A 23,137-nucleotide genomic window follows, 5' to 3' on the forward strand; every position below is an offset into this window, starting at 1 on the left:
CTGGGGAAATACGGCGGGGCACACAGATGTTGGACACTGCTTTCCAAAAGCAAGAGCTCACCACGCAAAACAAACTAACAAATCCTTTTGACTGACTTGTTCGGCAACACAGAGACCCCAAAGGCAGAAATCCCAGACGAGTGACCTCACAGCCTGCCCCGTCACAGCACACGACGCCATCTGCTCGCCTTTGCCGTCATGCCTCGCTTGACTGTCCTGCTTAACCCTCGACCTATTACTTAAACTGCAAGAAAAAGTCAAACCACGCAACACAAAAATTACAGTTCGTGTCAGGTGACTCAAGCACAGGCGGACACCGATAGGCCAAACACCAAAAGCAGTATGGGAAGCAAACAGGCATAGCTGGTGTAGTGACACACTCTCCCTTTGTAGGTAACTCACTCCTGAGTGACTCCATGAACAGCCGCGTGGAGAACCTCTCGGCAGACAGCACGCTCGAGTGGCTGCGCTGACACATACGGGGAAGGAGACTGGGCTACCGGAGGCTGCTTGCACACAGAACGCGACCATTAGCTAACACTAAAACACCCCTTTCCCAACCATCCCCCGGTACCAAGACTTCAAAAACCCCTCCTCTCCTCCTGAACTGTCAGGGAAGGAACCTCACTCCTTCCCGACAGCTCCTGCCCTGTATTTGCACCCCTAAAGCCCCTCTGTCAGCCACTCCTCGGGAGCTGCCCTTCCCACCTCTGCCCTGCGTTCTGCGAGCACCTCCTACCTTCTGGCTTCCTGCAGACTCCGTGCTCTCTACAGGCCCACAAAATAACGGAAGCCCTGGTGCTTATAATCTATGAGGGACCTGCCGCAAGCTGCAAAGGTTCTCGGGACAACGTGGTACTCTGCGGGCGATCGGGAAAGGCGACGAGCAGTTCCGTACCCCGACACACACTATGCGTTACGCCCCTGCTGCTTTCTGAAGGAAGGCTAGAGCTCCATATACAGATGCGTACAACACGCTCACCCTAACCCCTACAGCAGCATCTTACCATCAGTCCTATTGAGAGAGAACGTCAACAACTTGCACAACACACAGGCAAAACTGGTGGAAAAAATATAAGCTTCTACCCTCGGCCAAGTCATAAAATTCCTGGAAAATAAAACAACCAAACAAAAAAACCTACCACACACACAAAAAACACAACAAACCACAAACAAAAAAACCCAAACAAAACCATAACACCCCCACAAAACCAAATAATCCAAAACACACTATTAGACCATCTTGCTACCCCTGAACACCCAACACAAACTTACTGACCCAAGGGAAAACAAAAGCTGCGTACAAGTGTACTTCCTAATATATATCTGCTGCTCAACTTTGACTGCTCCTTAATCTCTTACCTCAACCAGAAACCTCACCCTCTCTAAATGTCAAAACACACCTACCCAAAGAGCTTAGACAGCTCAAAACCTGCAACCAACTCAAGGAACAGTACCAGAGAAGCCCAGGAGCAGAATGAGCCTCCCGAAAAAAGGCTGGGGCTCATCTACCCCAGCGGAATGGCAAAGCAGAATGAAATCTTTTAAGAACCCCTTCTCAAAAAATATCTCTGTTTATAAAGTAAATCATTTACTGTAAAACCATCAACCATTTGGAGTCACCTCAACGCTCTCTCTCGCTCAGCCCCTTAACAGAACTGGATCAGCCTCAAAGGACAAAAAACATGAAAAGAAACGTGGAAATACACAAGCGTATCGGGAACCGTATGAAGCAGCTAAATTAACACCTCAGTAGCTGGGACAAAACTAAATTGTAAAGGACAACAAAAAAACCACCCCAGAAGACGCATCGATAAAAACAGATGAAGGCTCTCTCTTCTCGCAGAAGCTCAAGAAGAGACCTGAGCCAACGGTACACAGCTTTGGGGTATCCAATACCCCAAAAAGAAACATACTCGAGACAGAAAACAGACTGCTGTGGAGCACAAAGGTGGCTTTGGCAAAGGTTCTGCCAGGACAAGAGTCACAGTTACAGGGAACGGACAGCGGCCGGCAGGGGAAACGCCGTCGGCGTGGAGGGGCCAGCGGGGGAAATGCCGCCATCAGCTAACGCTGCGCTATCAAGCCTTAAGTGAAAACTGCAGAGTAGTTACAGGAGACGGGCGTAAGATGGATGCTGAATATCACTTGATGGTCACAAAATCTCATGGGGATGGGCACCACGTAGCCTCATGGACACCCCTTAGACCCAAACGCTTAACGAGAGACGCTTCTTGCCAAAACATAAGCTCGACGAGGAAAAGCCAAAGGTGATGCGGGGGCAACTACTAAAATCTCAGTACGTGAGCAGGCGTTACTTAAGATGGTGTGGTGGTTCTGCTGGGTCCGTCCAACCTGAGCAACGGGTTCTAATGCCTGTCCAGCAGCGTCCATGATCTCTCTCACAGCCTCCCACGTCATAGACACCTCCCCTGCCCAGGACCGCATTTTCCATGTCCCACCCCTCCCCATCCCCGCAATGAAAATCAAACACAACAAATAAGCACTCCACTTCATCTTCTTGGCCTCCAAAAGAAGCTTCCTTCCTCTGCTGAGCGTCGACGCCGACATCCTCATGCTGTTCCTCAAAAGCAGGCTGGCCCTCGGGTGCCCGTGCTGCCAAAGGAAGAGAAAATGATTATGCTCTTATAACGAGCTCCATCATCCTCTCCTCCTTCAGGAAATCGAATCCCGATCGCTACATACCAGAAGTTTGTGCAGGAGATGGCCGAGGCCAGCTCCGTAAATGAAGCACTCTGTGACCCTGCTTTCTCTTTTGGCCACAGCACCCGCCACCGGGGAGCCCCAAACCCCTTTGTGACTCTCTAGGAAATCCAGATACAACTAGTTCAAAACATCTGGCAGGTGAGAGATGACCGACAAACACGTATAGTCCACCTCAAACCAGCCAGAGAGCTGACTTCCTCCCCCACTAAACTCTCGTCTTTGACAAATACACCAAACAGAACAATGTTTACACTGAACAGAACAAAACCCTTACCCTCTGACACTCTGAAAAGGATTTGTGCACCCACAAAATATATATATTCATGCTATCGACCCATGTACCACACTTCCTCAGGGTCAGCCCTGCAAAGACAGGAGGACGCCCGATTCTCTCTCCACGGATACCACAATGCTCTGCTCCCTTCTTTGCCGCTCCTGTCACGGGAAAACGCTGGGAATAAAAAAAGGGTTCAGAGAAGCAAAACAATAAACAATAGGGAGAGGGACCAGCGCAAAGGAATAGAGAGAGGAAGAGATGAACAGGAAGGACAGACAACCCCATCCTCAGCGCAGCCTCTGGGAGAGGGAAAGAGGAAACAGCAACCGTTATTACTGCAGCTCAACCCTGACCAAAGCCTCTCCTTCTGCAGGGGCTTCTGGACACACCGCTCCTTCCCCACGCTACTGCTAAGGGCCCCTGCACTGAGGGGGAATCCACTGCAGGCAGAGAGAGGTGGAGAAAGGAAAAGTAGCCACAGGCTACAGGACAGAGAGAGGGAGGACTGAAAAGACGGGGAGGCAGGGAGCCACTCAGAGCGAGATGGAGAAAGATGGTGCGGTGGGGGGTGGGGGAATCTTTGAATCTTTTGCAGCAGCTAAGGAAAAAAGAGGGGGCCAGGGGAGAGACAGGGAGGGCCCAGGACGCACAAGAGAGGCAACGGGGTCCCAGTGGCCCAGGACTCACCACGACTCTTGCTCTCAGCGCTGCTGGCACAATTTAGCCATTCAGATGCTTCTTTCCCCTTCTCTCCTCCCTGCCTCTTCTGCAGCTCCAGACTCTAGGCCGTCCTCCACCTAAAGAGGATACATGGGTGTCTTACAGCTCTTACGAGATGAGGCTTCCTAGACACTTAGCCTAGCTCGCTCGTGCCGGAGCTGGGGGCAGACGCACAGCACAAGGGGGGCCAGGGGAGCCTGAGGGGGAGCTCTGGTGAGCTGGGGAGTCAGTTATCTTCTGCACCCTGGGCATGGGGAAAAGGTCATCATCCTTCTCCCCCTCTTCCCTTCTATCAGCTCCCAAGTAACTCCTGGGGCTGCCCTCACCCACTCGCCTTTAACATACCTGAAGCCTGCCTCGGCGGGTTGTTTGAAGCTTCCCAACCCACCAGCCCCAGTAGTGCAGGCACACAAGGAGACACCCCTGCACACACCAAAGGGGCTCGCTCACCTCGCTGGCAGCCCTAAGCCTCACCCGACACAGGGAATCGTGTCCGACACACCACCACGCTGCAGCAGGAGCGGAGGAGGCCTTTCCTTACCAGGAAGAAGCAGGGAGCACGGCGGCATCACCTCGCAGGCACCGCAGCATCGCAGGGCTGTTACCTGCGGAGACAGCAGTGTGGATCACAGGGACGCCACCACACGTGCGCGGCTCCCGGGCTCAGTACCCAATTCTGGTCGCCGGGCAGCAGCATTATCTGAATTACTCTTCTCGATTAATACCATCCGGAGACCGTAACTTGGCTGCGTGCACAGAGCTTCTATTCCTCTGCACCTTTCCCCCTCACAGCCCCAGCAGCACCGTTCATTGCCCCTGCACCGAACAGCAAGGTGTCTCGAGCATTTCAGTCCTTTCCTCTCGACTGCTTAAAAAAATCTGGTGCTTGCTACTGTCCATGCCACTGCCCCCCCCCCATGCCCTAGGGAGGAGAAGCAGCACAGCAAACCTGGGGAACAAGGTTGGGTTCCCCACCCCCGCAGAATAAGCCCCAGGAACTGCTTGTAGGCATGCAGCATCAGGGTTGCGATAGGGTTTTGTTTTGGTTTTCTTCCCCCCCCCCCCCCCCCTTCTTTCCATAATGTAATAATTGGGGTTTCCTTTCCAAAATATTGAGTTCTGTGGGGATTTTCTCTGCTTTTGCCCCACAAAAATGGTCATTTTCACTTTTGGTTTTGTGCAGGAGAATGGTTGGTGGGTGCTTTTAGGTTGTTGTTCCTCCCCACCATCCCCCCCGTTTTTTATTTTTTCCTTTCCAGCTGCACAAATCCAGCTGGAGTTGGCTTTCCCAGAAGCCCCAAGTTGTTTTCTTTCCACCAGAGCCTTTGGGTTTTTTCACCCCCCATTGCAGACCCAGAGTCAGGGGGTTTGGGGTATTTTTGTGCCCAGGCAGCAGCTCCCAGGCTGCATAAGCAGCCCCACAGGGGGAAGTCCCCATTTGGGGGAATCGGCCCCAAATTGGGATGGGAAAGTGAAGAGAAGGAGAAAAAACCCTGAATAACCTGAAAAAGAACACCTACTCCAGCCCACCAAGCACCGGTCACCTTGCCTGACTCACCTCCAGGGCCCAGATCACACTCAGCTCATCGCTTAGCACCCTCGGATCACAAAAAAAAAAAAAAAAAGAGTAAAACCCATAATGGAGCCCTATAGCCATCAGTCACATCTTCCCTCCAGTACTACACACAGACTCACCTTCTTACAGCGCTCCCCTGGGCTCTCCTCCGTTGCCCTGCAAGACTCATCCATCTGTACCTGGAAAAACAGTGTTACTGAACAAGTCACCTGGAGGCACAGCAACAGCTTAACCATTCCACAGCTCTTGCGCTCACATAGGAATACCGTCTAGAGCCCAACTACAGCCTGCCATTAAATGAAATACCTTAAATCAAACGTTAAGCCACACACACGTACAAGCTTGAACAGCTGTGAGATGCCCTCTGCTCAGCTGGCACTCTAGCTGCCTCTCCCAGACAGCTATGGTCATCCCCTCGGCACCCACAAAACGCTACAGAAATCACTGTCCTCACCCGCTGCCAACAGCTACTTGCTCCAACGAGGGTTATACAGGCATTGCCAAAACAGTCTATGCATATTAACATTAACCATATGCTCTTATAGCTACTCTTTCCCCCGCTCTACTATCACTACACCCCCACCAGGAGCACCTCCAACACAGACATGCACAGACCAACGCTGCAAACAAACTACAGATCTTGTGACCCAGGGACCTAAGAAAACTCTCACCAAGAAGACTGACTCCTGGAGACACCATCAGGTGTGTAGATCGATGGGGCCATGAAGAAGAATCTACAGCATCCACAGAGAAGTTGCACATAATTGCCTGTGAGTAAACAGCAACTACAAAACTGGCAAGACAACAGATGCACGACAAGCCAGGCTTGAAGATCTGAGAACATTAAGGTGCAGAGAACACGCCCCAGAAAAGGGCTCTGTGTAGCCAGCTGAGGCTGCCTTAATCACCACCACAGAAAGGTGACCATTTGCAAGGTTCTAATATTAGAGACACACAAGACAGATCTGCACATTAGACAAATAATGCAGGCAAGGAAGCTCTCAGTTAGCATTATCCTGATGAGCCAAGGCTCATGAGACCCTCAAATATTGCTACTGATATGCCCAATGGACAGATCGAACAATAGAGACATTGAGACTGGAGTAAGGTATGGTAAGGGACACAGAAGACAAACTACAAAACCACACAGTAACACAGACTAAGCCTGAGACTACCCTGCCCAGCAGACACTCATGTTTTGCAGAGAGGACCCCACGCTCTCTCTCGGCCCTAACGTCTCCCATCTCTGATCAGTCTGATTTTACAACCCCTGCCCACCCCACCTAAGTACCCCACCAAGTACTGCTCTAAGATCTTACTGACTGAAAAAAACAGCTTTTATCATGAAAACAAAGTCTGTTTTTTCTGAACAGATTCTCCTTTCAGTACAAACATTATTTTCACAGTATCATTTAATAGTGAGCACACAGAAACAGAAGATTACACTTTCAGGAAGAGAACATAAACAGAGGGAAGTAAGCTTTGCACAGGCGGAACATGCTCCAGAACAGACCATATTTTATTTTTACTCTTTGTGTTAAACTGTTTCCTAGGAAAACTATAGGAGGAGAGTTGGCACATGCTTAATGTTAACTTCAAGATCCATGCTACAAGTACCTTAGGAAAAATGTGGACACACATCGTAGACGTACCCCGTACTTGCAGACTGCTGTGGATCCTTTCCACCTGCCTTGTACTTTCACGGCTGAACAAAGGGTGACCACGGTGACATGGAGGCAGCTGACATTCTGCTCAGAGAGGAAAAAACCCTTTACCATAAAGCTGGGTAGGAATCTAAAGCTTCCCTTTTTTGTGAAGGTTTGTGAAGACTATAACTGAGTGGAGTTATACAAAAAAGTATTTTGCATCCCCTTTGCTACAGTTGTTGATAGAGGCCACCAGAGCTTTTGCATTTGTTAGATGACTGTTCCTTTATAACTTGCTGGCAGCTTTAGTTTCGCTAGAGCCACTTTCATAGATACATGCAGGTGACAGACACAGACGCTTACGCATGTTTTATCAAGCCCACCTCTTGCTAAAACTTCCTCACCCTATACATCCCACGTGGAATACTCTTGTTAAAGTGCACAGCAACCCATCTGTCCTTGCAAACTGCCTCCTTGCAAAACAGGAACGATTTCTTCCAGCCCACTTCTCCAAAGAGTCAAGACCTTTTAAAACCGCATTGCACCACCAAGCCCGCCTGGGTCCCTCACAGCTTTTGGCTACCCTTACGTTCAACAGGCACACGCTCTGGTCTACCTCCCAACAGCAAAAACACGGCATGCTCGCGCACCCAGGGTGCAGCCCAACGGAGGTCCACGCGCACCTCGCTGTTTTGATGTGGAGCCACCCAGCATCCCTACAAGCACAGCTGCAGGCGCAACAGCAGTTTCACCTACACCCACTTCAGCACACAGCGCTTCTGAAGCCTTAAACTGAAAGCCCTACCTTGAAGCTTGGCCACACTAGAAGCGAGCCGTAGCTAGAACTCCACAGAAACACAGCAACACAAATTGCACACCCACAGCGGCGACAGCTTCACAGCTATTTAGACCAGGAACAACAGAGAAAAGTAAAACGGCTTCATCACCCGCACAGGAAAAGCAGCAGACGGAGACAAAGAGTCAGCATTCATAGCCCTTACAGAACACAGGCATTCTCTCTCCTTCCATTCCTAAACCCATCCCTTAGGTCTAAATATTGCAGCCCTGCTGTGGCAATATCGAGAGCAGGGAACAAGAGCCCTGCCACTGGCCGTTTGTGCAGCAGGACACATAAACAGAGGGACACTTGTGAGAAAAATAATTAACTTTGAAACGTAGCCTCTCTTTGGGAAAAATAAATGTGTTAGACACCAAATGAAACTGATTCAGAGCTCCGAACCACAATGGAGCCGACAGAGCTGTTGTGACTAAAACTAGTTGCTCTGGGGGAGTCAGAAAGGCTTCAAGACAAGAAGCGCCTCAACAACATTTACAACGCAGATGTCCAGAACCATAAAGATAAGGACACTGCAGAACTACCAAACTCCTGCCAGAAGACCTCCTTTGCGTTACTGCAATGTCACCAAAATCCTGCCTGGAAACCACCTCGTGATCCCTGAGGTTCCACTCAGAAGCACCCAGGACAAACAGGCAACAGCCTCACCACTGCCACTGTTGTAAGGGGGCCTCGGGCAAGGAGGCACTCAAGGACATCATCTTTGCAAGCCTGATGGGGATCATCCTGGAGGGATGCAGACAACCTAGCAGCAGGCACCAGTCCAAACCAAGACAAAAGGAACTAAGGACACCTCCATCTAGGCGAGAGTCAGAACACCAGTTGAAACCAACACACCTTGCAATACACTGTGACAAGATTACTCCATGGGCCAGCTCACGACCATATAATGGAAGGAGGACTCAGCATTCATGGAAAGGACACAAAAAACACCCCTTCAACAAACCACTAGGGACCACCGGAGACCACCTGAGCCCTTCAGGGGCTCCTAAGGGACTTAAAATGAATGGGTAGTTAAGATGAAAGTATTATAAGAGTTCCAGGACATCTAATGCATATGTATAGAACTGAGCAATATAGGCTTTATCTATCATGACTTGTGGTATGCACATTAGGAGGAATTATGCCCCATGCATCCAGCACTGTAATAAAGAATGCCTGCTTCTTAATACTACATTGGTGTTAAGGAGTTTTATTCCTGATTTCGGTGACACTCCCACGTGGACTCATCCACAGGTCACAGTCCCTTTAACTCAAGTTCACACTGGAGTTCCAGCCCATCCAGTACAGCTGCACAGAAACAGCAGTGATGCCCTGGCCATCTGCCAGCCCTCTCTATCCCAGCCAAAACAAGGACAAGTAGATAACTGAGCAATGAAACATCATGCATCCCTGTAACTGGAGAACACCAGCACACCACCACTTTGCATTTCAGCAACAGCACCTGCTACCCTCAGCCACATGTATGGATCCAATCCCCTTGGGGTGCTGCCCAAACACCTTCATGCGTCACCTGGAGTAATTGCATGAAAAGTAATTAAAGGTATCTGTCACCCTAGAGACACAGGTGTGCTCCACCTTATCCCAGCAAAGCAAGCTGTGGAAGATGGAATGACAGGGAGAAGCATGGGTTGGGGGTGTGAGGTGTGGCTAGGAAGCCCCTTGTGGAATAATAGGGGTGGAAAGCCAATGGAAAAAAAGCACGATAGCATGAAGGTGAGAGAGACCCAAGAGAGACCCAGAATCACAGAATTCCAGGTTGGAAGGGACCTCAGGGATCATCTAGTCCAACCTCTCTAGGAAGAGCACAGTCTACACAAGATGGCCCAGCACCCCGTCCAGCCGTCTCTTGAAGGTGTCCAACATCACCGAGTCAACCCCTTCCCTGGGGAGATTATTCCAATGGTGACTGTCCTCACTGTGAAAAATTTCCCTCTGGTGTCCAATCGGAATCTCCCCAAGAGCAACTTGTGTCCATTCCCCCTTGTCCTCTCCATGGGACTCCTTGTAAAAAGGGAGTCTCCATCTTCTTTGTAGCTACCCCTTAAGTACTGGTACACGGTGATGAGATCCCCTCTGAGCCTCCTTTTCTCAAGGCTGAACAAACCCAGCTCTCCCAGCCTATCGTCATATGGCAGCTTCCCAATCCTTTGATCATCTTGGTGGCCCTTCTTTGGACCCCTTCCAGCCTGTCCACATCCTTTTTGTACAGCGGGGACCAGAACTGTACACAGTACTCCAGGTGGCCTGGCAAGCGCTGAGCAGAGTGAGATAATGACTTCTTTCTCTCTGCTGGCAATGACCTTTCTGGTGGAGCCCAGCATCCTGTTGGCCTTCTTGGCCGCGGCAGCACACTGTTCGCTCATGTTGAGCTTTCCGGTCACCAGGACCCCCAGGTCCCTTTCCACAGAGCTTCTCTCCTGCCAGGTGGATCCCAGTCTGTGCTGCACTCCCGGATTATGTTTTCCCAGGTGCAAGACCTTACACTTCTCCATGTTGAACTTCATAAGGTTCTTGCTGGCCCACTCTTCCAGCCTATCCAGATCTTCCTGCAGAGCAGCTCTCCCTTCTGGAGTGTCTGCTTCCCCACTCAACTTGGTGTCATCAGCAAACTTCATCAGGCTACACTTGATGCCGTTGTCCAGATCACTTATAAAGATGTTGAATAACACTGGGCCCAATATTGATCCCTGGGAGACTCCACCAGTGACAGGTTGCCAGTTTGAGAAAGAGCTATTTGCCACCACCCTTTGGGTGCGGCCTGTCAGCCAGTTCCCCACCCACTGCACAGACCGCTTGTCTAGGCCATAATGCATTAATGTCTCCAGGAGGAGTCTGTGGGGGACTGTATCAAAGGCCCTGGAGAAGTCCAGGTAGACAACATCCACCGCCTGCCCCATGTCAAACAGGCAAGTCACTTTGTCATAGAAGGCCACCAGATTTGTCAAGCATGATCTGCCCTTAGTGAAGCCATGTTGGCTTTTCCCAATCACGTGCTTCATTTGACTTGTGATGGCCCCCAGGAGGATTCATTCCATAACTTTCCCAGGGATTGAAGTAAGGCTGATGGGCCTATAGCTACCCGGATCCTCCTCGATCCTTTCTTGTAGATAGGGGTGACATTTGCCTTCCTCCAGTCCTCTGGGACATCTCCTGTTCTCCCTGACTCAAAAAGAGACCTAAGATGAAGACTGAGATTACAAAAACTAGTGCTAAATCAATGAGAGAAAAATGATGACATGGAAACAAAACTGACATGGCTGAAACCAGAGGAAACCATATGTGACAGTAATGGGCAAAACACCCACTGGGAGAGTATTACACACTTACATGCCATGAGGCTACCAAAAACCCCCCACAACCCTGGTCTGAGACCTTTATGGGCATGAATAAGATACACCCTCTATGCCAGGGAAGACTGTAATAGAGATACATGCTCATTGATGCCTGTAAGAAACAACGCTGATGAAATATGGATGGATGACAATAGGACAGACATAAGAATGTCAGGGAGGGCCATGGCTACGGTGGAAAAGGGAGCAGAGGCATCAGAGTTCTGGATAGTATATAATAATGTACCTGACACAGACCAAATGAACATGGCGTACAATTTGCTCTATGGCCTGCTTTATGTGGCCTATTCTACCTCTCCAGCCCATGAGATTTCTCCAACGTAGCATTCCCACAATATTTCCAGTACTTGCACCTAAGCCACCCTATACCCCTAGTTAACTAACCTCAAATCACCCTCTTCCCTCCCATTTAATTCTAGACTACTGGTCATCCACATGGATGCAATTGTTAAGAAAACACATGCCGCATGGCCTCCCACCTGGACACTTTCTGAGGGGCACACCACCAACACTGTTTGACCTCATGGGTGGTAATGTCAACAGCAGAGTGCCTTACGCTGCATTTCTTGTAACTTCATCCTTCCTCTCTTCAGCTGTGGTATGAAAAGAACCATCATGACCCAAATCACAATGCAAAACCAGCCTAAAGATGCTGATGAATTCACCTCCCTTTTCCCAGCCATCCACCAATAACAAAAGTTTAGAAACCCTTTAACTGTCCTTGGGCTGTCAGGAACAGATTCACACTCCCTCCCAATAGCACCTTTCATTTATCTGCGCCCCCTAAGCCATTGTGCCTTATGCTCTCTGGGAGCTGTTTTTCTGAGGCATACCTTATCTTCTCACACACAATCCAGGCTCCTCTGCATGTGCATGTATTAGATTAATTCTACACAGTTCTTACGTAAAAGGGCAGCTGTTACCAAAGGCTCTAGGACAGCAATGTACCCTGAGAGCAATCTTGAAAGATGCTGAGCCTTCCTGTGCCCTGAAAAAGACTTGTACATCCACCACTGACTTGGGATGCAAAGGAACTTTGGATACAAGCGTAGAGAACAGGCTTGCCATGACCCCCACTATATTCTCTTACAATGAGTCCTACAGAAGGCGACGACGATCCCTGCTGTCATCACCTCCAACAGAACCAGTAAGAACACAACATTCCTTCTAGAGTAAACTTTGAAGTTCAAGAAAATGTCACCTACGCTGGCAAAAAAAAAAAAAAAAAAAAAGGCATCTTCCACCCCAAACACCCCCTATTCACATATTGACCTGAGAAACAATTGCACCCTATAAACACACTTTGTGCTATGCCTGCTGCTCAGCCTTGACTCATCTTGTTGCTCTTATCTCAGAGAGGAACCTCTGCTTCCTTTAGCTTGAAAAACGTATCTTCCCAGGTATCTTGACTAGCTCAAAGACTGCTATCAAAAAAAAACCCAAATCCAAACCACTAACCTCTTCAGAAGCCATAAGCAGAATGAGATCCTTGGGACAAAACCTGAGGCTGATATACCACTAAGCCTCACATACCACATACCACCGCCCTCACAATTCCCCAAGAAAGGGGACGGGAAAATGCATAAAGACAGCCCTCTAGCCAGAAGTAAGTCCTTTATTCTGTCTTAGATTTACACCATACAACGTGCAGAAAAGGGAAATAAACTGCTACTATGAAAGACTAAATCAGCTCTTTGACTATGACTGCATAAATCACAGTGACAATAGGTAGGCAGTATAAACTTGTTTTTATTCTGATTTTAAGCTGTTAAAAGCATTTAGGGTTATCGGAGGCTACACTGGAAACAGCTGATTGAAATTTGTAATGGTAATAGCAAAAGAAGTGTAAGGCTTTAATTTTCTTTCTAACAAAGAAAACCTATACTGTTGCCCTTCATTTCTGTTGGGCCACACATGCTACCAAAGCTACAACAGGAGTGCATTCTGTATAGTGCTGACTAAGACAACAGAAATATGTCTTGGAAGACTTCATTTCCAAGGCCTCAACTTTCTGAGGGAATTGCTTCCTGTATAGCACCTATAATTGCAGGTCTCCAAAACTCCTAGGTTGTGTCTCTGACCTAGTCACTGAAGAGAACTAGAGGAGCCCTGAAAGGTAAAAAAAAAATCAAAATGTGGTTGGGCTGCAGAAACAGTGCCTCAGAAACTGTAGTTAACACCTCAGAGAATACCTAAGTGGCTAGGAGAGCCCAATAAATAGCGACACAAAATAAGAAGCACATCAGGACGGGTGCTGAAGGAATTAGAAAGGTCCAGAGTAAGAGGGGCAAGAGAAAGCCCAGTCACAATGAGGGATGCAGGAGGGTGCCTGTGGACACCAGAGGGGTCCTCAAAGGACTGGGCAGGCAACAGGATGTTCTGGGGCACAAGGCGGCCTCTGGACAGCCTCTCTATGCGAAACACGAGAGATCCTAGAGGGGCACAAAGGACAAACAAGGGATCTCAGGATAGAAGGCTAACAGAGTGCTCTGGGGCACAAAGAAAGCCTGACAGTGAGTTGTGAGGGAACCCAAAGGGACCAAAAGGTGCTACAAAGGCAAACAAAGGCTCAGCGGAAAAATTAGTAACTTGGGAGAGGTTTAGAGCAAAGCACAGGTATTTTCAGAGGGCCAGGGACTGAATATGGGCATCCTAGATGGCACAGATGAAGAACAGAATGCTCTAGGGTACAAAGAAGGCTTGGGAGAACTACAAAGGTCGATTAGGGGTCTACAAGGGTAGAAGAAGGCTCAGAGACACAATGAGAACCTCTGGAAGGGATGTGAGACAAGTACATGTCTCATTGGAGGAGAAAGGACTCAATATTCTAGATGGTGTGGAGAGCAATAAAAGCAGTCTGGGATACAAACATCATCTCAGGAGGGGACCCAAGGGGACTACTCTGGCCCAAAGGGAATAACAGAATAAATAAAAATCCCTGAGACAGAGTAAGAGATGCAGGAGGGGTTGCAAGAGGAGTGAGCAGGAAACAGAAGGCCCTGGGTCAATATCCCAGCAAGCTGCGCAGAACAAAGTGGTCAACTGGAATCCTAGTGCCAGAACACTACACCTTGCAGCATGTTGTGTGAAACAACATGGCCGACTGGAAGTCCTGTGTTGGAAGACTGCATTTCCTGGTATGCAGTGCAGAAGAACATGGCTGACCGGAAGCTCGATCCCAGAAGTTTGCGTCTCCCAGCATGTTGTGTGAGCAACATAGCTGACCAAAAGCATATATCTCCCAGCATGCAGCGCAGAAGAACATGGCCTACTGGAAGCTCAGTGCCCAAGTGCAGAGCAACCTGACCGGCTGGAATCCCAGTTCCGGAGGCTGAACGGTTGCTGGCATGCCGCAGTGTGAACAGCTGTGCAAACCTACGAACAGTTCGGTTCTCCTGTCCAGACCCGGAAGCCACTACGGAATGCAGAGCGCCACTCTGTGATCCCCAACACCGGCCGCTGCTACCGGCCTGCAGGTCAGCTCCGACAGTGTACGAGCCTCACCACCACCACCACATACAACCCCACTGCCCTCTGGCACCGTGCTGTGCTTCCAGATCAGCCCCGAACTGCACCAACCCCCTTCACCTCCCCTCCCTGCCCCGGACCCTCCAGTTTGACACCGCCCTGACCCGGCCCTGTGTCCAACTCACCCAGAGCTACTCCGACTCCTGGCACAGCCCCAGCACTCCAGCAGCTTCACACCATGTCAGCATGGCCCCACCATGACTCTGGCCCCTCATTGCCACTGTGCACTCTCTCTGCCACCTGCGGCCCCAGTACACTGCAGCCTCCTGCACTGCCCCAGGCCAGTTCTCCCTTTGCTCCTTGCCTGCTGGGCCCCTGTTTATATCGCAGAACCTGCAGCCCAAGCATGAAACAACCACCTGTGCTCAGTCACTCTATGGTTGCAGCCATAGTTCTGGTGCCAGCTGGTGGTGCTCAGCAACTCCCCCACATGCAACTGTCTCTCAGGGGCAACACAGCACACACCTATCTGCCTTCAGTTGGAGCCTGGCCCACCAGCCCCTGGGTTCACAGCTGCAGTCCATCAGGAACACAGGGGCCATCAAACATAACCCCTGAGTATCTCCACCAGGGAAAGCTGGGCCCGACAGGGCAGCAGAGGTGTATGCTGACTCCCGAGAACAGCTTGCTGAAAGCTGAAGAGAGTGCCCTGGAGTGTGCAGATGGGAAAGAGAAGTATTATTAAGTGGACAAGAGAACAAATGGAGAGTCTAACAGTGGAACAAAAGGGGGGGAAGAGAGGAAAAACCCACCATGCAGTAATGGGGCAAATGGATGACTCTGGGAGTGAGGAGAAGCAGAGGGCCTTGGTACACACCAAAGGGCTCCTAATGCATGCAGTAGGGCTCAGTGGAGCCAAGGGGAAGTCAGCTATCACCATGGAAACTCCATCTCCCACCCCTGCCAGCAAATGCCCTACACCTTGCCAGAGACACACTAGGAACATCTCAGGAAGCTGATAGCAAATCCAGGGGCAACACAGCACTGGAGGAACCCTGGGTGCTCCCAGGGTGATGCAAGGTGTTTGTAATAGCCAAATGTCGATGGCAGCCCTGGGAACAGCACTGGGGTTGTCCTGGAATGTTGAGAAACCTTTAAGTGGTCCAAAAGCCCGTGGGACTGGTCCCCAGTCTCTTAGATGAAACGTGTAACCTCCTCCCTGTGGCACTGTGTTGAGGCACTTTTTATTGAGCACAAAGGGACATGGTATAGTGGTCATGGTCACAACCTATGAGGGTTACCTGATCTGCAGGTGTGTAAAGATCATGACCATGGGATTCTCCGGATTCTGCAATACACAAGGCCATGTATGTCTCTGTTTCTGAGAATTTCTTTATTACAAATTACTAACAAAATACTGTTAAAAAACAAATATATATATGCATATATAAGTAGTATATATATAGGGGGTGTGTATCTATATATACACACACATATACACAGATAACTCTACAAGTCACTACAAGTCACTTGCTTACCATTAGGAAAGCAAGCATATATATTACAAAAGTAAAGCAAATATATGCGTACTACATGATAGTACAGAATTCCAACTAGGAAGCAAGTATATATTTATAAACATTTACCTGTGTGTACGCCTATAAATATGTGAGGTATTACTGGTATGACACTCACCAAATGGCTCCCAGGAGTTAGACTAATCAACAGCGGAAACGTCTCACTTCAAAGATGGTCTGTATCAGGGAGCCTGGAGCCAGCTATGCATCCCCAGCGAGGGTGCAGTCTATCCAGCAGATCTCATGCACAAAACCTCAGGCAGAGAAGCTCATTTTGGGTAGGTAGGGAGTTACTTTTGATACCTTTTAGGTGTGGATGTGTAAATGGGTGTAGGACATCAGTTCCTGGAATAGTTCTTTCTGACTCCCGTTGTCTTAGACGGCCAGTTCGTTATCACAGTTTCTTTGTCCTGCACCCATGAAGGTTGTTTTTTTTTTTTAATCCTGTCAACTACTCCTCATCAGGGATGTTTCGGCTGAGCTTACCAGGGACATGTCAGGGAGACACCTTTCTTTGTCAGTATGTTTACCGGGTCACCTTTGTGGTGGCTCTGTTGTATGGACATGACTGGAAAGAATAAAGCAATTGTTTATTAATTAATGCACATAAATGCACCTAGGAGTGAGTGTATCACATGGCTTACTCCCCCTTCCTCTGAGACACCTGATTCCACTGTTCATCATTCCAATAGGGAAGGATCACCTCCTGCTCCTGCCCTTGATGAGGCAAGAAACTTACGTAGCTGTCACACTGACCCTCCACCTCCTTTTTCCTTCAGAGATAGGATTCAGCTCTAGTATTTGAGAGGATAAGCCCTGATTTAACCTGTCTGAACTTCTGCCCTATCTCTGGAATAAATCCCCCCAAGAAATTTTCATGCTCACTCCTCACCTTAGCAGTCTGACTTTGTGTGTGGTGGCTGTACCGTATCTAATCCAGACCCCAGATGAGAGCACAGAGCTGAACCATCATTGGCACAGAAGGTTACAAACCCCACATCTTTCACAGCCTAGTGTTTACAGTTCAGGGCATACAGTTTATTATCTTAGGATTTAGACATTTCCATTTTTACAGGTCATCAATCGTGAATCTAAGTTGTACAATTAAAATCGTTATTGGGGATTTAAGGTTTATAGGATTATGATATCTTTTAAACCCTGATGCCTGGTCAATAAATGAGTAAACTATAAACCCTGGCAAATACTGAGCCTCACAAAAGAAACTATAACCTCTGAGTACGCTACAAACTCTAAAAAATAAACCATAAATGAAAGACACTGTACCCTCATTCTTAAGTAAGAAACACCAAAGCATATATAAGCAGGAAAACAGTAAAGAGAACCCAAGAAATTGTTTGCCCGCAGCTTTATAAGTTTTCAAGGAAGACATGCAGCAGAATGCACTCCCGCAGAACCTACCTGCAACACCGTAAGCACTGCATCAGGGACAATTAACATAATTTTTTGGGGTCCTCTCAGCTCCACAGGCAAACATCCAGAGCCAGTCACATTTATTACCAACAACCAGCCTTTCCTTAAAGAAAGCCGAACCTACTGAGAGACAAAGAAGCATTTGTAACAACTGGTAATACTCTTCCTGCAGTCACTAACAGCACCTCAATAGCCTTTTCCCCTCGTAAGTAAATCCCACCCTCAAGACTAACCAGAAAATGCCTCACAGAGTAGCCAGAACAAGGGCAGAACACTGCAGCTGGGGAAATGTTTTTGGGTTGAGGGTTTTTTGTTTGTTTTAATGATGTAGAACATACATTTTTTAGCATACTACTTACATGGTGATCATTTGTAGTCCAAGCTACCTAAGTACCTGGCACACCACCGAGATTTGTACTGCCTCTGGCACACACATCAGGCCTACAGCTTCAGCCTCACAGAAAAAACCTCCAGCTCCCTGCACCCAGCAGCACCCAGACTGTCACACTGTCTGCCCTCTGTCCTGCAGGGCTCCACCCACTCGCCTAGCACCCGCAGGTGCCTGCCCCCCCACAGGGTTTAACCCTTGGGTATTCTCTTCCTCTCTATCTCTGGCCACTGGAATATCATCCGTAAGACCACACCTTTTCTTTATTCTCTGGAAACAGCTTTTCTAATGTTTTTCAAATGTGACCATGTGTTACTGCAAGCGTGTTGTGAAACCCCTGCAGTACCCGAGTATGTTTGTCTCTAAACATACAAGCAAATTTGTAGACTAGTTCATCAGTTAGTGCGATGGCAAAGAAACACATCCATAACTGAAAGTTATTTGTTCTCTTCTTGTAACTTACGAATACTCTTAAGGTATGGTTGTGCAACAAGAGCCATCATCTGTGTGAACTTGCCTATCTGGTGGTAATCCACCATCATTTGCTAAGGTTTTCCGTCAGCCTTCCTAGCAAGCCAAAACTGAGAATTATATCGGCCTAATCACTTGCAAAGCACCTTATCTAAATATTCTTTAACCATTTACCAGTCACAGCCTCTGTAGGATATTATCATTTAGGTACCAAACAGATGAACTGAGGGTGTCTGGGGAAGAATCATGTCTGCAGCCACACATCTATGGAAAGCACTCACACAAACTCAGAAGGGACTTTCATGACTTCCTGAGCCCCTGAGAAAGGGCACCTGTGCAACTGTGTTGGGGAACCAAGCTCACAGCAGTCAGCTCTGTGGACAAAACAAGTTTGAATGAAGCAGCCCTTAGTCCAAATTCCCCATCCTCCTACCCCACTTGTCCACCCCAGAAAGACCAGGTCACAGTAGGAACTTCGGGCCCTCTTATCAGGACACGAGGCAATGCAAAATCAGCATCAAGTTGTCACAGAGTACCTGACTCTACAAAGGAATGTGCCACAAATTTAGCAAGCCCTCACAGGCATTTGGAGACGCAACAAATCTGTAAGCTGCCTGTCCTGCCATATCCCCACTCCCAGGCCCTCCATTCCTCATAGACACTGTTATATTGACAGCGGGGCAGAAAATTTGCACAGTGGTATTGGTTTTCACTCACCAATGTACAAAACTACTTGTTTTCTATTAGCTGTATAATCCCTATGTTTATACAAACGTTTTATCTCTATAGTGTATTATCTTCATAGTTAACAAAATCATGCATGCACTAAGATGACTGAGGGATTGTGGCATCATATGAGGAGAGGCTGAAAGACCTGAGATTGCTTAGCTTTGTGAAAAGAAGGGTCGGGGGGTGTGTGTGTGTGAATCCTATCAATGTGTTTAAGTATCTGATGGGAGGAAGTGAGGAAGGCGGAGCCAGCTCTTCTCAGTGGAGCCCAGCAACAGCACAAGAGAGGAATGGATACAAAGCGACATACAGGAAATGCCATTTAAACCTGAAAAAAACTTCCCCCCCCCCCCATGATCATGGTTAAACAGTGGAACAGGTCACCCATAGAAGCTGTAGATTTTCCACCCTTGGAGATATTAAAAACCTGACTGGGTATGGTCCTGAGCAACTTGTTCCCCTTAACTGCTTTAAGCAGGATATGTGTATGTGTGGGTGGCGGTAATGTTTGGACTTGCGATCCCTAACATCCTCAACCATTCTGTCATTCTATGAATTGGAGGTCTCTGGAGCATACAAAAAGAGGAATGGAAGGGTCCTGAAGAGTTTGAAGGGCAGATGGAGCAAATATAAGGCTCTCAGTGGGCAACAGTGGGACACAAAGGCAAATGGAGAGGTAATAAGGGGATCTGAAGACACCAGAGGAGCAGAGTGCCCTCAGTGCAAGGAGGGCAGATGAGTCATGAGAAGACAGGGTGACAAATCAATGGGTCCTGAAGGAACTAGATGACAGTCAGAGGGATCAGGCGAACACTGAAATGGAGGGATCCTGAGAGGGATCAGAGGACCAATGGCGGGGGGGGGCGGTCCTGAGGGAACTACAAAATAAAAAGAGGGGGGTTCCTAATGGGAGTGACAGCACATGAAAGCACCCTGAGGGGATCAGAGCATAAACAAAGGGCTCTGGGGTGCAACAGAGGCAAAGAAAAGGGCTTTGTGGCAGACTATAAGGACAACGAAGTAGCCCTGAGGGGATCTGAAATCTAATGGAGGGCTGTGGGGCATAATGGAGGCAAATAGCGATGTCTGGGTTGCACCAAAAAGGAAACTGAGGGGTCTTGAGGGAACCAGAAGGCAACTGGAGGACTATGTGGGGCACACCAGAAGACTCAAGGGCTCCTGAGGGGGTCAGAGGGCAAATCAGGTGTCCAAGGAGAGTGGAAGGCAAACAGAGGGATTTGGGGAAACGGAAAGGAAAACGGAGTGGTAGTAAGATAATCTGAGTGAAACAGAGGACATCTGAAAAGGCCAATGGGCCAGAGGGCTCTGCAATGCACTGGAAGGCAAACACAGGGAGCATGAGGGGAAAGGGTGGCAGGTAGTGGCAAATCTTCCACCTGAACATGAGAAAAAACTTCCTTCCTGTGAGGGTGGCAGAGCAGTGGCACAGGCTGCCCAGAGAGGCTGTGGAGACACTTTCCCTGGAAATATTCAAAACCCACCTGGATGCAGTTCTGTGCCCCCTGCTCTGGGTGTGCCTGCTCAAGCAGGGGCATTGGACAAGATGATCTCCAGAGGGCCCTTCCAACCCCAACCATTCTGTGAAATGGGGCAGTCCCAAGTAGACTAGGAGGCAACTCTCTGTATTTACCCACTTCCATTGTGTTTGGCAGAAATCAAGGGCCTAACTCGGGAACTCCTTCAGCCAGCCTCAGCTGCCAATTCTTCTCAAGTGCTCAGACTGCAGAAGAAAACAAGACTGCGTGTCATTTTCTGTAACACAGAAATGCATTGCAGTCTCCTATCCAATTCCATTTTCAACTCAGTGACCTATCCTAGACACACAATGTTACATACACGTCCAGAAGCAACAACAAAGCCTGCACCCACTTCCATTACTAGAGGTCCCAAGACTTCAACATTGCACCAGTTGCACCACATAGCTATCAAGCACACATGGTGACCTACTGGGAACGCTCCCCTTCATTTTCCAAACAAGAAGCACACAGAATTCCACACACATAACCCACCTGACTCTAAAATGGAATAGTTCAATTGGAAGCAGCCTACAACCTACTTGACTCTAGAACAGAATAGTTCAGTTGGAAGGGGCCTACAATAATCACCTAGTCCAACTGCCTGAAACACAGATACCATAGCTAGAATTAAACCCTCTACCCTTCCAACTCCAGTGCTACCTTATTACATGCTAGATGACCCAGAACTCCAGGCTTTTCTGTTCTTCTGAAAGCTTACACTGCTCATCCTCTGCTGTTCCAGCATCTTTCTAGACCTCCTGTGTAAGACAATTGTCCAAATATTAATCCTGAAGTCACTTCCTCATAATGAAAGAGTGGCAGAACAGCCAGAACCAGCGCCATATTTGGGAGGAGCCTAACAATGCACTAGATGAAGGACATTTGAAATAATATAGCTCAGTGCAGTGCATGCAACCAAGAAAATGAGGCTGGCACAAAACAAAAGAATAGTACACATGCAGTAACAGAAGTCAGAGTTATGACATAGGAAAACATGCTCTCCCCCAGCACAGAAGAGCTGTAGAACCCCAGGATGGATGCCTGCAAGCATCTCCATCTGAGGGTGCAAAGGACATCTGAGGGAGCCACAGACCTAAGGACTCAAAATGGCACTGAGCAACACCTTTGGGCCATATCAATACCATGGCTCTTAACTGGCCCCAGGATGAGATGAGGCACTCAACTCTGCAGCTTATTCCCATCAGCATGATGCTATCTACACTTCCATCTGTCATCACTGGCCTCACTGGGGAGACCTGGGCCCACCACAAAGAATCAGGTATACCTGGGAACTGCTAGAATCAGCCACAAGCTGTGGCCGTTCCCTATGCCTCCAAACCCAGGGAGAGAACATGGTGCAGGCGTGAGACAGCATCAGCAGACAAGACAAATGCATGCTTGCACAGACACTTGCATGAATACATATATGCTTTGTGCTGACACAAATAACTTGCATGGACCCACAAGGGCTTGCATAGACAGATGCTCCCATGGACAGAGATCTCACAGCACAGGTAATGGAAGACAACAAATCCTGGTTGCTCCTGGCTACCCTTCTATAGCTAGGTAGGGTCTGGCTGGCAGCAGCATTATTCCCAGCATTCCAACCCTCTGCTCTTCACTGATTTCACCAAGATATTCCCCCATGTCACTCCTTCATTTGCACTGGAGCTCAACCAGGCTGCAGGACAACAAAGTGACAATTCACTTGACCCAAATTTGTATGTGGAACTGCAGCTACTCAAATTGCTCGCCTCCATGGAATGCTATTTGTTACAAGGACAGAAAAAAAAATTAATATCACGTCATCAATTTATTAAGCTATCAGAGACCATGCCTGTAACTCTAAATGTATTGAGTGCATATGAAATACCGTCTGCTTCACTGTATGATGTTTTATGAAGCTATACCAGCTAACTCAGAAATGATTAAACTTTTATTATAAACCTGGATTAACTTTCTCCAGAAATTAGTTAGAAACATTTTCACGTATATCCGGACCTTTACTTTTCAAATGAAGGTCTGAAAGAGAGCTGTATTTCAACTAATTTCTGGAATGATACTTCTGAGTGTTGGCACCAAATACCCAATGCCTAAGGTTACCAAAATGAGCACAGAAACGTGCAATTTCCTTAGCATTCCATTTTCATTCAAGTCTTACAGATGACAGACCATCTCACGTAAAGCTATCAAAGTTAACTCTTAAAATCACATTAGTTCATTTCAGCTGTTAAGGCACATCCTTTCTTCCACACAAGTTAGTTTTACATACTGTAATGATAAACTAAACTCAAGGTATTTCAACATACTGCACTCTTTGCAGATATATTGTTACTGTACTAATTAAAATAGCTAACATAAATAGTTATAGCAAATACAG

At 48.2% G+C, this 23,137-nt stretch overlaps 1 long non-coding RNA gene across 1 annotated transcript; it reads right to left on the bottom strand.

Moving 5' to 3' along the window:
* Window positions 1-15,997: 15,997 nt before the first annotated feature.
* Window positions 15,998-19,346, bottom strand: LOC142057155 (uncharacterized). The gene is made up of 2 exons (XR_012660556.1): window positions 17,620-19,346; window positions 15,998-16,768 (listed from the first exon to the last, which is right to left on the bottom strand). It is a non-coding gene; the product is annotated as an uncharacterized LOC142057155 (long non-coding RNA).
* Between the last annotated feature and the right edge of the window lie 3,791 nt (window positions 19,347-23,137).

This window comes from Phalacrocorax aristotelis, chromosome 5 (genome assembly GCF_949628215.1).
Source record: "Phalacrocorax aristotelis chromosome 5, bGulAri2.1, whole genome shotgun sequence".
Classification (NCBI taxonomy): domain Eukaryota; kingdom Metazoa; phylum Chordata; class Aves; order Suliformes; family Phalacrocoracidae; genus Phalacrocorax; species Phalacrocorax aristotelis.